The 18,145-nt window shown below is 40.3% G+C and overlaps 1 protein-coding gene and 1 non-coding gene across 2 annotated transcripts in view; one reads left to right on the top strand and one right to left on the bottom strand.

Moving 5' to 3' along the window:
• Positions 1-18,145, top strand: part of LOC129047919 (double homeobox protein 4C-like) — a 57,393-nt gene that overhangs the window by 11,217 nt on the left and 28,031 nt on the right. The gene's annotated exons all lie outside the window — the stretch shown is intronic.
• On the bottom strand, positions 12,222-12,328 carry LOC112135093 (U6 spliceosomal RNA). Its single transcript, XR_002916391.2, has one exon. It is a non-coding gene; the product is annotated as a U6 spliceosomal RNA (small nuclear RNA).

Raw genomic sequence — 18,145 nt, 5'->3', positions numbered from 1 at the left:
ATGAAAGAAGAAGTAGACGCATCCTCAATTATAGTCAGGCACTTTAACACCCTTCACAGTAATTGACAGAATCACCCGACAGAAAATCAGCAAGGGTATAGAGGAACTGAACGGCACCATCAACCAGATAACTACAGGATTTTCTGTAGATGGAGACAAGCTGGTTGTAAAATTTACATGGAAAAGCAAAGGCACTAGAATAGCTATTTTTTTAAAGTTTTGAAGGTAAAGAATAAAGTTGGAGGACTCACCCTAGCCAATTTTAAGAGGTTTTATATAGCTACTGTAATCAAGATAGTATGATATGGCAGAGGGGCAGACATACAAGTAAATGGAAGGGAATCAAGTTCAGGAGTAGACTAACACTAATATGGCCAACTGTTAGTTTTCAATTGACATAGAATTCACATACTATAAAATTCCCCCTTATAAATTGTATGATTAAATGTTTTTAGCATATTTACAATGTTTTTGTTACATACACAAGATTGCAACCATCATCACTATCTAATCCAAATAGTTCGTCACCCTCCAAAAACAGCCCACACCCATTAACAGTCAGTATACATTCCTCCCTTCCCCCAGTCCTTGACAACACTAATCTACTTTCTGTCCCTATGGAATTGCCTCTTCTGAACATTTTATATAAATGGAATCATACAGTAAGTCACCTTTTGTGCCTAGCTTCTTTCACTTAGCATAATATTTTCAAGATTTATTCACGTTGAAATGTATATCAGTACTTCTTTTTATGGCTGAATAATATTCCATTGAATAAATATAGCATATCTTGTTTATATTTATTTATTTATTTGGAGATAGTATCTCCCTCTGTTGCCCAGGCTGCAGTTCAGTGGCATGACCATTGCTCACTGTAACTTTGAACTCTTGGGCTCGAGAGATCCTCCTGCCTCAGCATCCTGAATATCTAGGACTACAGGTGCATGCCACTACACCTGGCTAATTGTTTTAAAATTTTTTGTAGCGATGGGGTCTTGCTGTGTTGCCCAGGCTGCATATCTTGTTTATATATTAATCAGTGATGGACATTTGGAGTGTTTCCATTTTGGCTATGATAAATAGTGCTGCTATGAACATTTACATACAATTTTTGTGTGAACTTATGTTTTCACTTTTCTTTAGTATCTGCATAGGATTGGAATTGCTGAGTCACATGGTAACTCTATGTTTAACTTTTTGAGGAGCTTCCACACTGTTCAAAGTGGCTGCACCATTTTATATTCCCAACCAGCAATGTATGAGGGTTCCAATTTTTTCACATCCTCATCAACACTTGCTATTGTCTTTTTTATTCCAACCATCCTAGTGGGTGTAAAGTGGTATCTCATTGTGGTTTTGATTTTCAATTCCTCGATAATCAGTGAGGTTGAACCTCTTTTCATGTGCTTCTTGGCCATGTGTGTGTCTTCTTTGGAAAAAATGTTTATTCAAATCCTTTGCCCATTTTCATTAGAGATATTTGTAGTTTACCATTGACTTATATAACAATAGAGTTATGTATTATTCTAGGTGTTAGTTCCTTATCTTGGGGGTCCCCAGACCCCGGGGTCACAGACTGGTACTGGCACAGCAGGAGGTGAGCAGCTGGCAAGCTCGCATTACTGCCTGAGCTTTGCCTCCTGTTGTATTAGCAGGAGCATTAGATTCTCATAGAAGTGTGAACCCTATTGTGAACTGCACATGTGAGGGATCTAGGTTATGCAATCTGAGGTGGAACAGTTTCATCCTGAAACCATCCCCCTACTTCCATCCATGGAAAACTATCTTTCACAAAACCAGTCCCTTGTGCCGAAAAGGTTGGGGACCGCTGTCTTATCAGATGTATGATTTGCAAATATTTCTCCTATTCTGGAGATTGTCTTTCATTTTCTTGATAGTGTCATTTGAAGCACAAACATTTTTAATTTTGATGAAGTCCAATTTACCAATTTTTTGGAGGTTGCCTGTGTTTTCAGTGTAATATCTAAGAAACCATTGACTATTCCAAATCACAAAGATGTATGATTATATTTTCTTCTAAGATTTTTATAGCTTTAGCTCTTACATTTATGTCTTTGATTCATTTTAAGCTCATTTTTGTATATGGTGTGAGGCAGGGGTCCAACTTATTCCTCTGGATGTAGGGATAACCAGTTGTTCAGCAGTGTTTGTTAAAAATATTATTATTTCTCTTTGGCATTGTCTTGGAACCCTTGTCAAAAATCAGTTGGCCATAATGTATAAGTTTATTTCTGTATTCTCAATTCTGTTCATATGGATATAGATCTACATGTCTATCCTTATGCCAGTACTACCTGATCTTGATTACTGTAGCTTTGTAGTAAGTTTTGAAATCAAGAAATGTAAATCCTTTAACTTTGTCTCCCTTTTTCAAGATTGTTTAACTATTCTGAGTTCCTTGGATTAAAAAAAAATTTTTTGTCCTTGGAAGACTTCAAAATTTTGATATAAATTTTTGGATTAGCTTCTCAACGTTTCCAACAAAAACAGCCAACTAAATTTTGTGAGGATTGTAGTGAATCTGTACACAATCTTAAGATGAAAATACTAATCCCCATGAAGACAGGATGTCTTTCTACTTATTTAGATCTTAATTTGTTTCAATGTTGTTTTGCAGTTTTTCATATCATCACTCTTAAGTTCAGACTTTCACAAAGTCTTTGGACATGGGCACAGTGCAGCTAAGTTCTTTGCTAAGGTGTAACAAGGGTGACCCTTCCTCCAGTTCCCAATAAGTTCCTCATTTCCATCTGAGACCTCATCAGCCTGGCCTTCACTGTCCCTAATTCTATCAGCACTTTGGTCACAACCACTTAACCAGTCTCATAAAAGTTCCAAATGTTCCCTCATCTTCCTTTCTTCTTCTGAGCCCCCCAGACTCTTCCAAATTGCCCATTACTCGGTTCCAAAGCTGCTTCCACATTTTCAGCTTTCTTTATAGCCGTGCGCCACTCCTCAGTATTAATTTTACATATTAGTCCATTTTGCACCACTATAAAGGAATACCTGAAGCTAAGTAATTTATCTGTTTTTTATTTTTATTTATTATTTTTGAGACAGAGTCTCACTCCATTGCCCAGGCTGGAATGCAGTGGCACAATCTTAGCTCACTGCAACCTCCGTCTCCCGAGTTCAAGTGATTCTTGTGACTCAACCACCCAAGTAACTGAGATTACAGGCATGTGCACCACACCCAGCTAATTTTTTGGTATTTTTTAAGTAGAGACAGGGTTTTACTGTGTTGGCCAGGCTGGTCTTGAACTCGTGGCCTCAAGTGATCTACCCATCTCATCTTCCCAAAGTGCTGGGATTACAGGCCACTGCACCTGGCTGAGGCTGAGTAATTTATAAAGAAAATAAATTTATTTGGCACACAGTTCTGCACACTGTACAAGAAACATGGCATCAGCATTGGGTGATCTTCTGGTGAGGGCCTCAGGAAACTTTTATTCATGGTAGAAGGCAAGAAGCTGGCATGTCATATGGGAGAGAGGGAGCAGGAGAGAGAGGGGCAGATCCCAGACTCTTTAACAACCAGATCTTGCTTGAACTAATGGCACTAGAACTCACTCATTAATGTAGGGAAGGCACCAAGCCATTACTGAGGGATCTGTCCCCATGGCCCAAACACCTTGCACCAGGCCCCACCACCAACATTAGCAGTTACATTTCAATATGAGATTTGGAGAGGACAAATATCAAAACTATCTCAAAAAGTTGTGCTTCTTTTAAGTTTATTCCTAAAAATGTATTTTTATGCTATTGTAAATGGAATTATTGTCTTAATTTTATTTTCAGATTGTTCAGTATTAGTGTGTATAAATATAATTGGTTTTCATATATTGATCTTGTATTCTGCAACATTGCCAGACTTATTTGTTAGCTTTAACAATTTTCATGTGAATTCCTTAGTGTTTTCTACATGCAAATTCATATTATCTGCAAATGGATGGTTTTATTTCTTCTTTCTAATGTGTATGCCTTTTATTTCTTCCTCTTTTGATTGTCCTGACTAAAATCTTCAGTACAATGTGGAATAGAAATGGAAAAAACAGACATTGTTTTGTTCCTTATATTGACAGGAAGACTTTCAGCTTTTTTTTTTTTTTTTTTTTTTTTTTGAGACAGGATCTCTCTCTGTCACCCAGGCTGGAGTGCAGTGGTATGATCATGGCTCACTGCAGCCTCAACCACCTGGACCCAAGTGATTCTCTCACCTCAGCCTCCCAAGTAACTGGGAACGCAGGTGCACACCACCATGACTGGCTAGTTTTTAAAAATTATTATTTGTAAGACCAGGCACGGTGGCTCACGCTTGTAACCCCAGCACTTTGGGAGGCCAAGGTGGGGTGGATAACAAGGTCAGGAGTTCAAGACCAGCCTGGCCAACACAGTGAAACCCCGTCTCTACTAAAAATACAAAAATTAGCTGGGTGTGGTAGTGAGTGCCTGTAATCCCAGCTACTCAGGAGGCTGAGGCAGGAGAATCATTTAAATTCGGGAGGTAGAGGTTGCAGTGAGCCAAGATTGCGCCATTGCCCTCCAGCCTGGGCAACAGAGCTAGACTCCGTCTCAAAAAAAAAATTATTTGTAGAGACAAGGTCTTGCTATGTTATTCAGGCTGGTCTTGAACTCCTGGGCTTAAGCGACCCTCCCACCTCAGCCTCCCAAAATGTAGGGATTACAGGCATGAGCCACTGAACCCAGCCACTTTCAGCTTTTTATCATTAAGTAAGATGTTAGTTGTGGGGTTTTTGTAGATGCCTTTATTAGGTTGAGGAATATTCTTACTTTGTTGAATATTTTGTATCCTGAAAAGGTTTCGGATTTGTCAAATTTTTTGTCTTTTGAGATTATCATGTAGAGTTTGTCCTTTATTAATATAGTGTATTACATTGATTGGTTTTCTTATGTTGAACCCAGTTTGCATTTGTGGGGTAACTCGCACCTACTCATTGTGTCTAATCCTTTTCTTTAAAAATACACTTGATATTTTAGAACAGTTTTAGGTTCATAGAAAACAGAGCAGAAAGTACAGAGTTCCCACACATGCATAGCACTCCTCACCATCCATATCCTGCACTAGAGTGGGAGATTTACTAGAATTGATGAACCAACATTAACACTTAATTATCATCCAAGTTCCATAGTTTACATTAAGTTTCATTGTTGGTGTCATACATTCTGTAGGTTTTGGCACAAATATAGTGGCACATATCCACCATTATAGTGTCATATAGAATTGTTTCACTGCCCTAAAAATGCCTGTGCTCTACCTCTTCTTCCCCTCACACAAACCCCTGTCAACCACTGATGTTTTTGCCGTTTCCATAGTTTCACCTTCTTCAACACGTCATATGGTTGGAATCAGAAAATATGTAGCCTTTCCAGATTGGCTTCTTTCACTTAGTAATATGCAAGTTTCCTTCATGTCTTTTCATGGCTTGTTAGCTCATTTGTTTTTAGTGCTGAATAATATTTTGTTGCCTGGATGTACCAAAATTTATTTATCTACTCACCTACTAAAGAACATCTTGATCTACGGCCATACCACCCTGAACGCGCCTGATCTCACCTAAAGAGCATCTTGGTTGCTTCCAAGTTTTGGCAATTATTAATAAAGCTGCCATAAAATGTGTGTGCTGGTTTTTGTGTTGACATGTTTTCACCTTATTTGGGTAAATACCAAAGAACATGATTGCTGGAATGTATGCTAAGAGTATGTTTACTTATGTAAGAAACTGCCAAACTATCTTCTGAAGTGGATATATCATTTTGCATTCTCACCAGCAATGAATGGGGGTTTCTGTTGCTCTATCTCCTAGCCAGCATTTGCTGTTGCCAGCGTTTTGGATTTTCACCATTCTAATAGATTTGTAGTGATAACTTATTGTTTTAATTTGCAATTCCCTAAAGAAATATGATGTTGAACATCTTTTCATAAGCTTATTTGTCATTTGTATATCTTCTTTGGTGAGGTATCTGTTCAGATCTTTTGCCAATTTTTTCTTTTTTTTTCTTTTCAAGTCCTCACATCTCGGATGATTTTGCCAATTTATTTTTATTTTTTATTTTTTTGAGATGGAGTCTTGCTCTGTTGCCCAGGCTGGAGTGCAGTGGCGCAATCTTGGCTCACTGCAACCTCTGCCTCCCAGGTTCAAGCAATTCTCCTGCCTTAGCCTCTCAAGTAGCTGGGATTACAGGCATGCACCACCTCCTGGTTAATTTTTATATTTTTAGTAGAGATTGGGTTTTGCCACGTTGGCCAGGCTGGTTTCAAACTCCTGACCTCAAATGATCCACCTGCCTTGGCCTCCCAAAGTGCTGGGATTACAGGTATGAGCCACTGCTCCCAGACATGTTGTCAATTTTTTAATTGGGTTAAATAACAGTCCTTTGTAAGATATGTCTTTTGCAAGTACTTTCTCCCAGTCTATGAATTGTCTTAATATTCTTTTGATGTAATCTTTATATGTTGCTAGATTTGGTGTGTTAGTATTTTGTTGAGAATTTTTTTCATCCATTTTCATAAAAGATAATGGTTTGTAGTTTTCTTACAATGTCATTGTCTGGTTTTTGTATCAATGTAATACAGTCCTCATAGAATGGGTTGAAAAGTATTTCCTCCTCTTTTATGTTTTGAAAGAGTTTGGTGTTAATTCTTTTTTAGACATTTGGTAGAATGACCAGTGAAGCTATCTGGTCCTGCGCTTTTCTTTGTGGTAAGCTTTATAATTATTAATTGTTATGTGTTTATTCTGAATTTCTATTTGTTCTTCAGTCAGTTTCGGTAGTCTGTGTCTTTCCACGAATTTGTTTTTTTTTTTTTTTGAGACGGAGTCGCCCAGGCTGGAAGCTCCGCCTCCTGGGTTCACGCCATTCTCCTGCCTCAGCCTCCAGAGTAGCCGGGACTACAGGCGCCCGCCACCACGCCCGGCTAATTTTTTTTGTATTTTTTGTAGAGACGGGGTTTCACCATGTTAGCCAGGATGGTCTCAATCTCCTGACCTCGTGATCCGCCCACCTTGGCCTCCCAAAGTGGTGGAATTACAGGCGTGAGCCACCGTGCCGGCCAAGTCCTCTTTTTTATTCTTGGTTTCAGTGATACAAGTCTTCTCTCTTATTTCCTGGTCATTCTAGCTATAATGAAGTTTTGCCAGTTTTATCAATCATTTCAAATAACTAACTTTTAGGTTTATTAATTATTTATATTGTTTTTATCTTCCCAGTTGCATTTATTTTCCCTCTAATCTTTATTATTTTCTTAATTCTGGTTGCCTTGGGTTTATTTTGCTCATTTTTCCCCAGCGTCTTTTTTTTTTTTTTTTTTTTTAAAGAAATGGGCCTCACTAAGTTGCCCAGGGTAGAGTGCAGTAGCTATTCACAGATGCAATCATAGCACACTGCAGCCTCAAATTCCTAGCCTCAAGTGATCCTTCCATCTCAGTCTCCTGAGTAGCTAGGACTACAGGCACACACCACCATCCCTGGTCCCCCCGTGTCTTAAGATGGAAGGTTAGATTATTGTTTGAAATCTTTCGTTTTTAAAAATATGGGCATTTATAGCTATAAATTTCACCCTAAGCATTAATTTTGCTGCATCCATAAGTTTGGGTATTCTGCATGTTTGTTCTCATTAATATCAAAGCATTTTCTCATTTTTCTTGTGTTTATTTTTTGTCGCATTGATTATTCAAGAGTGTGTTGTTTCATTTCCACATATTTGCCAAATTTGTTGTTGATATCTAATTTCATCCCATTGTGAATTTTGGCATTCAGAAAACCATACTCCAGAATGAGGGCCTCAGAAACAGCCTCAGAAGAAAAAGTTTTTCTCTGACCTTCTCCTGCCCTCCTGTCTCTCAGTTCCATTCTCCACCAAGGCTAGCCAGAGACACCTAGAATCCCTTTTCCACAAGGTGGGTTATAGAAACCAGAACCCCTTTTCCCCAAAGCCAGCTATAAAACCTAAAATTATGAATCTAGCCTTTCCTCCATCTTTCTGTATAAAAACTGGTCATAAAGGATTATCTGACCTACCTTGTTTGATTGTAGGTCATAAGACTCCGATCCCTGCTGAGAGGACCCTGCTCCACACCCAGAAGGAAAGAATGCATGCTCACATGCTCACAGAGACCACAAAAAACCTAGACAGATGCTGGGTTTCCCCACTCTTTTTCTTTTTTTGAAATGGAGTTTCATTCTTGTCTCCCAGGCTGGAGTGCGGTGGCGCAATCTCAGCTCACTGCAACCTCCACTTCCCTGGTTCCAGTGATTCTTGTGCCTCAGCTACCCAAGTAGCTGGGATTACAGGCGTGTATCACCACACCTGGCTAATTTTTGTATGTTAGTAGAGACGGGTTTCGCTGTGTTGGCCAGGCTGGTCTTGAACTTCTGGCCTCAAGTGATCCACCTGTCTCAGCCTCCCAAAGTGCTGGAATTACAGGCATGAGCCACTGCGCCTGGCCTTCTATATTTAAAAACATTATCTTCTTAATGTTGCTTTTGGGATTAAAATTAATAACATATTAATCTAATTTTGATTAATACCAACTTCATTTTAATGGCATCTAAACACTTTGGTCCTATAGCTCTGTTCTTTCCCTTCTCCTTTGTGCTGTTACTGGCAAACAAACTAATTTTTATACATAGAGTATGCATCAACACAGATTTATAATTATTGAATTATTTCTCTATGTGGCTGTCTTTTACATCAAATAAAAGAAAGAGTTACAAACAAAAATACATTTATACTGTCTTTTACATTTGCTTATGTAGTTATCTTCATTGGTACTCTTTATTTATAGGTGTGGATTCTTATTACTATCTAGAGCCCTACAATTCAGTACAAAGGTCTCCTTTTAGCATTTCTCACAGGGCAGGTATATTAGTCTGTTCTCAGGATGCTATAAAGAACTGCCCAAGAGCTGGGCATGGTGGCTCATGCCTGTAATCCCAGCACTTTGGGAGGCTGAGGCAGGTGGATCACCTGAGGTCAGGAGTTTGAGACCAGCCTGGCCAACATGGTGAAACCCTGTCTCTACCAAAAATACAAAAATTAGCTGGGAATGGTGGCAGGTGCTTATAATCCCAGCTAGTCGGGAGGCTGAGGCAAGAGAATCACTTGAACCCAGGAGGTGGAAGTTGCAGTGACCCAAGATCATGCCAGTGCACTCCAGCCTGGGTGACGGAATGAGACTGTCTCAAAAAAAATAAAGTCAGACACTTTAGACCATTATTTGTTAATATATTATTTCTGCCCTTTCTCTTCTCTCCTTCTGGGACTCTCAGTGTGTATATATTGGCACAGTTAATGATATCCCACTGGTTCATTTGTATTCAATTTCATTCATTTTTTTTTTCATTTTGTTCCTCAGGCTAGATAATGTTCATTGATGTATTTTCAAGTTTGCTTATTCTTTCTTCTGAATGGTTCAAATCTGCTGATAAGCCTCCCTAGTGAACTTTTCATTTCAGTTACTGTAATTTTGAACTACAGAACTTCTATATGGTTCTTTTTAATACTTCCTCTCTTTTTCATTAATATTCTCTATTTGGTAAGAGATTATTCTCATACTTTTCTTTAGTTCTTTACACATAGTTTTGCTTAGTTTTTGAACATATTTAAAATAGGTTGCTTGGCACGGTGGCTCATGCCTGTAATCCCAGCACTTTGGGAGGCCGAGGTGGCTGGATCTCGAGGTCAGGAGATCGAGACCATCCTGGCTAACACGGTAAAACCCCATCTCTACTAAAAATACAGAAAATTAACCGGGTGTGGTGGCAGGTGCCTGTAGTCCCAGCTACTTGAGAGGCTGAGGCAGGAGAATGGCGTGGACCAGGGAGGCGGAGCTTGCAGTGAGCCGAGATCGCACCACTGCACTCCAGCCTGGGTGACAGAGCGAGACTCTGTCTCAAAGAAAAAAATATAATAGGTGATTTAAGGTCTGTCCAGTAAATCAAACATCTGTGCTTTTCAGGGATAATTTTTGTTTTCTGCTTACTTTCCGGTGTGTGGACCATACTTTTTAAATTCTCTGCAAGTCTCATAACTTTTTGTTGAAAACTGAACTTTTAAAGTAACGTATTTTGGCAGCTCTGGAAATCAGATTCTCTTTCTTCCTAAAGGTTTATTGTTGTTGCTTTTGGTTGTTGTTTGCTTATTTAGTGTATTTTCCGACTTGGTTGAGTAATGTCTGTTTTCTTATCACGGTGGCCTCTGAAATCTCTGCTCAGTTAGCTTAGTGATCAACTGATAATTAGAGAGAAATTTCCTTAAATACCTGAAACCACTAGGTTTCTAGTCCTTGCAGAGGGATTCTGTGTATGTGCTGGGACACACTTTCAACACTCAGCTAGGAAGTTGCTAACGGACTTATCCTTCACTTCCTCCTTACATAGAGCCTCAAGATGACCCAGAGGTGAGAATTTAGGGCCTTCTCACATCTCTTCTGAGCAGGCACATAGCCCTGGGCATGCACACATTACCATACATGTGCATGGCCTTCTAGATTCCCAGGAATATGTTAAAGCCCTGTCGACATTTCATTCCTCAGCCTTTTCTTTCAAGCTTTTTGGTTAGCCTATTGTTTGCCCAGATTGTTATCTACTGCATCATGCAGCTACAAAATCAATAAATTGCTTCTAATGTCCCAGGGTAAAGGCTTTTTGCACTGGGTTAACTACAAGTTAGGTGAGATAAAGATAGCGTTATTGAGTAGGGTATCCAGGTGGTTACCAGACGAGTCAAATAATGACAATTCTCTGGGAATGAGGGTTTGAAGGATTTCAAATCCTGCTATGCCCCCTCCATTAGCTGCCAAGCTGCTGGTTTCATTGGCAGTTGTGAGCTGTTTTATGGAGCTGGTCAAGAAGGGATGGGACTAGAACCAGTGATGGCATCACAAAGCTCACTGTCCTTACTGAAATTCAGCCACTTTCTTTGAATAAATACTCTCTGAATTAATTTCCGGAGTTCTGAAAATGTTTGATTCTGGCCATTTTTTGCTATTTTTCTTGTTGCTTTTGTATTGGACAGAATTTTGGAGATTTAATCTGCTGTTTTTTTTCCTCTCAATTGTACTTTTAACTTTTATCTTTATTTTATCACACTTAATAACTACTCATGGTCAATCCAGGTACAGTGTTAAAAATCAGTGAATTCTCAACAATAGAAGATTACATAGAACAAAAATGTCCTACAACAGAAGATTAGTTGGAACAGCTAGAGGTCTAACAATATATTGGTTTCAAAGGTTCATTTGTAGCTTGTTTCTTTTTTCCTCTTTCCCTTCTGCTATGAGCTGACTCTGTCCCCCCAAATTCATGTGTTGGAAACTTAATCTCCAAGACAACAGTGTTAAAAGATGGGCCTTTGGGGAGGTATTTAGGTCATGATTAATGCCAGTATAAAAAGGCTTCTGGCTGGGCGTGGTGGCTCACGTCTGTAATCCCAGCACTTTGGGAGGCCAAGGCGGGCGGATCACCTGAGGTTGGGAGTTTGAGACCAGCCTCACCAACATGGAGAAACCCTGTCTCTACTAAAAAATGCAAAATTAGCCGGGCATGGTGGTGCATGCCTGCAATCACAGCTACTTGGGAGGCTGAGGCAGGAGAATCATTTGAACCCGGGAGGTGGAGGTTGCAGTGAGCCAAGATCACGCCATTTCACTCCAGCCTGGGCAACGAGAACGAAACTCCACCTCAAAAAAAAAAAAAAAAAGGCTTCTAAGGGTGGATTTGCTCTTTTTTGCCCTTCTGCCTTCCACCATGTGAGGATGAAGCAAGAAGGACCTCACTAGATGCCAGTACCTTGATCCGGGACTTCACAGCCTCTGGAACTGTAAGAAATGCATTTCAGATCTTTATAAATTTCTGTCTCAGGTTTTTTGTTATAGCAGCACAGAATGGACTGACACCTTCTTATCACTATTCAAAGCAAGTTCAGTGAAAACAACCTCACTCCATTCAGATGAGCAAAAGTCATGAGCTACCCCCATAATCATGTCCACCCAGGGACAGCCCCTGCTGAAGCCTGGGTTTATATCCTGTTGGATTCTCACTCTTACTCTCTCCTTTGGTATACCTTCATATACTTATTCTTTCAAAATATGTTTATGTATTTATGCTATAAATTTGAGCTCATAACCCAATAGACTTTGGTAGTTACCATAAATTCTGATTTTTTTCTTTTTTTTTTTTTAAGTATGGAACACGTCACGAATTTGTGTGTCATCCTTGTGCAGGGGCCATGCTAATCTTCTCTGTGTCGTTCCAGTTTTAGTATATGTGCTGCCGAAGTGAGCACATACATTCTGATTTTAATATAAAATATTTGAAAAATTAGTAAGTGCATGAATTAAAATATAAATATTAGCACAGATATATAGTAAGGAGGCAGGTTCCTTTCTGCAGCCAAGATGACCTGTATCCAGCAGTTCTTTGTTTTTTGTTTGTTTGTTTGTTTGTGACAGAGCCTTGCTCTGTCAGCCAGGCTGGAGTACAGTAGCACAATCTCTGCTCACTGCAACCTTCACCTCCTGGGTTCAAGCGATTCTCCTGCCTCAGCCTCCTGAGTAGCTGGGACTACAGGCACACACCACCATGTCTGGCTAACTTCTGTATTTTTAGTAGAGACGGGGTTTCACCACGTTGGCTTCAAACTCCTGGCCTCAAGTGATCCACCTGCCTCAGCCTCCCAAAGTGCTAGGATTACAGGCATGAGCCACATTCCCCCGGCCCCAGCAGTTCTTTCTTGACAGAGGTGGTCTATGTGTATATGAAGAAATGTGAGTGAATAACAAACTTTACACACTGACACAAACTTTAAATTTCCAGACAAAAGTAATGGTAGTGGAACTGGCATAAAACTGTCTTTCTTTTAGACCTCTGTTCTCCCTCACTGAGCCTCCAGCTTCGTGCAATCAAAAATTCATTAGCGCATCGGTTTCTCTTCTGGCTCCCATAACAATTGGTTCCTAGTGACATGGTCAGTTCAGGAGCCTAAAACTCATCTCGACAACTTTTTGTCCTTCAGGAATAATGTCAATAGATCCCTCATTTCTGGACTTTATATTCACTTACTCTATATTAATTTTCTCTCTCCTCCTCTTATTTATTTTATGAATGTGGAATTCCCTTTATGCCTTAGCATCTCTATCCACAAACAATATCCATCTCCCAGAGCTGCTGGGAGGATTCCATGGAATCTTGTGTGAAGTACTCTGACAATAAGTTAACAGTGAGTTATCTGTCTAGAAAAGGGAGCTCTCATTTATCAAAAGGGAGCTATGCAGGACCCCAGGTTATTCTGTGTATTCAGAATACACAGAATACGTTATTTTGCCTTATCCCATCCAAGCCAATGAGCTTGAAAGTTCTCAACTGAAACTTTCATTGAAAGTTTTCTCAATGAAAAACAAACAGAACACAAACCCTCTTGACTAGTTACTCCAAGTATTACTGGCAGACCAGCAGCTTCAGCCTCCTGTAGGTGCTCGTCACAAGTGTAAATGCTTGAACAGCACCCCAGACCTACTGAACCAGACTCTGCGTTTTTAACAAGGTCCCTTGATGACTCAGATACACACTACAGGTCAAGAACAACCCTCTATAAGCTCTTCTTTATGAAGACATAAGTCCCATTTTCTACGCAAGTGCCTGCAGTTCCTCGGCTGAAGGAAGGAGACAACAGCTCTCATAAAGGACCTTTGTGAGGATTAAATATTAATATATTTGCAGCAAGTGTTTTAAACTCTAGCTCTAGTTAATCTTTCTGCTCCCCTCTACAGCTTCTCATCTCCCCAAATTCACTATTTTCTCAAGACTAAAACTGAATCAGTGGCTTCCCATCATGCTTAAATCATGACTTGATCCATTGTTACTTGATCCATTAAGTAATAAATCAGTAAACCTCTGCTGAGTGTCCATAATGTGCCATCTCCTGGGCCGAGGTCCATGAACCAAGCTTCGATCTCAGGGAGCTGCAGTCTCTACCTCAGCATGTATAGGCTCAGACAGGGCTCAGAGCACAGCCATCTGCAGTAGGTTTCTCAAACTGCTCTTCACCATCTGGGGTACCATGACAACTACTGCATTCCCCCTCTTCAATTGGGGATAATAATAATAATATTCATCTCAGAGGGTTACTGCAATGATTTAATGAGATCATCATGTTACTGGCCTGTCCATAGTAAGTCCTTAAGACCTCAATAAATGTTTGTTATTATTAAGTCTTTACAAGCCTGGAGAAATTAAATAATAATGTATTTAAGGATCTAAAGTTGTGCATAATAAATGCTGGATTATGTATTTTACCCTAAATCTTCTAGAGCTTTTCATGCCAAATCTCCTTGTAGTTCCACGTGCTGCAAAACAGCTTCATTCAGTGGTGTATGACTAAATGTCTATCAACAGGCCTTATAGGGAGTTATTATATATATTTTATGAGTTTATTATAAATTTTACTGATATAAAGAATATATAGCACACAATTTACTACTAATAGTAAAATATACAATACTCTATCACAAATTTCATGCACCTATGACTTCACTTTGAACTGCTATTTCTTGTAAAATCCAGAAGAGTATTTAACAGTTTTGTTGCCAACATGAGAGAACTTCACTTGCTCAATGATATGAGTGACTTCTAATAATTAGTCAAATAATTAGAAAGTGATGAGTCTGAGTATTCAATACCTCTGTGTTTAATATAATGTCTTTAATTACAAGTTTATATGATTTAATTTTTCATAAATGATTGTTGATATGGTTTGGTTGTGTCCCCCACCCAAATCTCCTCTTGAATTTTAACTCCCACAATTCCCATGTGTTGTGAAAGGGACCTGGTGGGAAGTAATTGAATCACGGGAGCAGGTCTTTCCCATGCTATTCTCATGATAGTGAATAAGTCTCATGAGATCTGATGGTTTTAAAAACGGGAGTCTCCCTGCACAAGCTCTCTTGTCTGCTGCCATGTGAGATGTGCCTTTCACCTTCCACCATGATTATGAGGCCTCCCCAGCCACATGGAACTGTAAGTCCAATAAACCTCTTTCTTTTGTGAATTGCCCAGTCTCAGGTATGTCTTTACCAGCAGTGTGAAAATGGACTAATACAGTAAATTGGTACCGGGAGTGGGGCATTACTGAAAAGATCCAAAAATGTGGAAGTGACTTTGGAACTGGATAACAGGAGAGGTTGGAACAGTTTGGAGGGCTCAGAAGAAGATAGGAAAATGTGGGAAAGTTCAGAACTCCCTAGAAACTTGTTAAACGGCTTTGACAAAAATGCTGCTAGTGATACGAACAATAAGGTCTAGGCTGAGGTGATCTCAGATGGAGATGAGGAACTTGTTGGAAACTGGAGCATAGGTGATTCTTGTTATGTTTTAGCAAAGAGACTGCTGGCATTTTGCCCCTGCCCTAGAGATTTGTGGAACTTTGAACTTGAGAGAGATGATTTAGAGTATCTAGCAGAAGAAATTTCTAAGCAGCAAAGCATTCAAGAGGTGACTTGGGTGCTATTAAAGACGTTCAGTTTCAAAAGGGAAACAGAGCATAAAAGTTTGGAAAACTTGCAGCCTGACAATGCAATAGAAAAGAAAATTCCATTTTCTGAGGAGAAATTCAAGCCAGCTGCAGAAATTTGCATAAGTAACAAGGAGCCAAACATTAATCTCCAAGACAATGGGGAAAATGTCTCCAGGGCATGTCAGAGACCTTTGCAGCAGCCCCTGCCATCACAGGCATGGAGGCCTAGAGGAAAAAGTGGTTTTGTGGGCCAGGCTCAGGGTCCCCATGTTTTGTGCAGCCTAGGGACTTGGTTCCCTACATCCCAGTCACTCCAGCCATGGCTAAAAGGGGCCACCATAGAGCTCCAGCCATGGCTTCAGAGGGTGCAAGCATCAAGCCTTGGCAGCTTCCATCTGGTGTTGAGCCTGCGAGTGCACAATAGTCAAGAATTGAGGTTTGGGAAGCTCCACCTAGATTTCAGAAGATGTATGGAAACACCTGGATGTCCAGGCAGAAGTTTGCTGCAGGGGCAGGGCCCTCATGGAGAACCTCTGCTACGGCAGTGTGGAAGGGAAATGTTGGGTGAGGGCTCCTACACAGAGTCCCTACTGGGGCACTGCCTAGTGGAGCTGTTAGAAGAGGGCCATCATCCTCCAGGACGGTAGATCCACTAACAGCTGGCACCATGTGCCTGGAAAAGCCACAGACACTCAATGCCAGCCTGTGAAGGCAACTGGGAGGGAGGCTGTACCCTGCAAAGCCACAGGGGCAGAGCTACTTAAGACCATGGGAAGCCACCTCTTGCATCAGCATGACCTGGATGTGAGACCTGGAGTCAAAGGAGATCGTTTTGGAGCTTTAAGAATTGACTGCCCCACTAGATTTCAGACTTGCATGGCACCTGTAGTCCCTTTGTTTTGGCCAATTTCTCCCATTTGGAATGGCTATATTTACCCAATACCTATACCCCCATTGTATTTAGGAAGTAACTAAACTAACTTGCTTTTGATTTTACAGGTGTATAGGTGGAAGGGACTTGCCTTGTCTCAGATGAGACTTTGGACTGTGGACTTTTGAGTTAATGCTGAAATGAGTTAAGACTTTAGGGGACTGTTGGTAAGGTATGATTGGTTTTGAAATGTGAGGACAAGAGATTTGGGAGGGGCCAGGAGCAAAATGATATGAACTGGCTGTGCCCCAACCCAAATCTCATCTTGAATTCTAACACTCACAATTCCCACGTGTTGGTGGGAGGTAATTGAATCATGGGAGCGGGTCTTTCTCATGCTATTCTCATGATAGTGAATTAGTCTCACAAGATCTGATGGTTTTAAAAATGGGAGTCTCCTTGCACAAGCTCTCTTCTCTTGTCTGCCACCATGTGAGATGTGCCTTTCACCTTCCACCGTGATTGTGAGGCCTCCCCAGCCACATGGAACAGTAAGTCCAATAAACCTCCTTCTTCTGTAAATTGCCCAGTATCTGGTATGTCTTTATCAGCAGCGTGAAAACAGACTAATACAAGTGTTTTTAACAATTAGCTTGCAAAATTTAATAATTTAATAATCAGCTCTCTTGGCCAGGCACAGTGGCTCACGCCTGTAATCCCAGCACTTTGGGAGGCCAAGGCAGGCAGATCATGAGGTCTGGAGTTGAAGACCAGCCTGGCCAACATGGCGTCTCCACTAAAAATACAAAATTTAACCGGGTGTGGTGGCAGGCACCTGTAATCCCAGCTACTCAGGGAACTGAGGCAGGAGAATTGCTTGAACCTGTGAGGCAGAGATTGCAGTGAGCCAACATTGTGCCACTACACTCCAGCCTGGGCAACAAGAGCAAGTCCATCTCAAAAAAAAAAACCAATAATAATAATCAGCTCTCTTAAGCTAACAGAGCCAGTTCCATCTCAGAGGTAAGGAAAATTTAGTATTGGGATCAGATCCATAACTGCTTGGCTATATTTCATTAGAATTTTGTTATTTTAAATATCTTTATTATAATTTATTAATACTCCTAAGGAACTTTATTGTAAGCTCATAGTTTTGTGTGTGTTTTCTTGAAATAAGATCTCACTCTGTCACCCAGACTGGAGCATGATCTCAGCTCACTGCAGACTTGACTTCCTGGGCTCAAGTGATCCACCTGCTTCGGCCTCCCAAAGTGCTGGGATTACAGGTGTGAGCCACTGTGCCCAGCCAAGCTCATAGTTTAGAAAGTGATAAACCTAATTCAATTGCTACCAATTTGTGAGGATTCTAGCTTTCCCTACCCTCACCTTTATCATCATAAAGTCATTTATTACTTCCAAAAAAAAAACTTGTAAAAATTATAGACTTAAAGTTTCTTCTCTGATGGTTATTACAGACTAATATTTTTTGAGCTGATATACAGAAAGCAAAATCAAGTGCAGGCCAAATTTTGGGCCTAGAAATTAAAACACGAGGACAGATTGAGTATTTTAGAAAGAATTTGAATTTGAATACCTTAGGCAAGGAAGGCTGGCAGCCTCAGAGCATTCCTGCCACACCCTGCTGTTACACTCAGCTGCTTAGGTCCCATGTGGATTAAAGACAAGCAAGTTCACAGGAATTGTCTAGTGTGGCTGTTTAC

Source organism: Pongo abelii, chromosome 13, assembly GCF_028885655.2.
Source record: "Pongo abelii isolate AG06213 chromosome 13, NHGRI_mPonAbe1-v2.0_pri, whole genome shotgun sequence".
Classification (NCBI taxonomy): Eukaryota; Metazoa; Chordata; class Mammalia; order Primates; family Hominidae; genus Pongo; species Pongo abelii.
The sequence above is the reverse complement of the archived record's forward strand: the minus strand, read 5'-3'. Positions and strand labels throughout refer to the sequence as shown.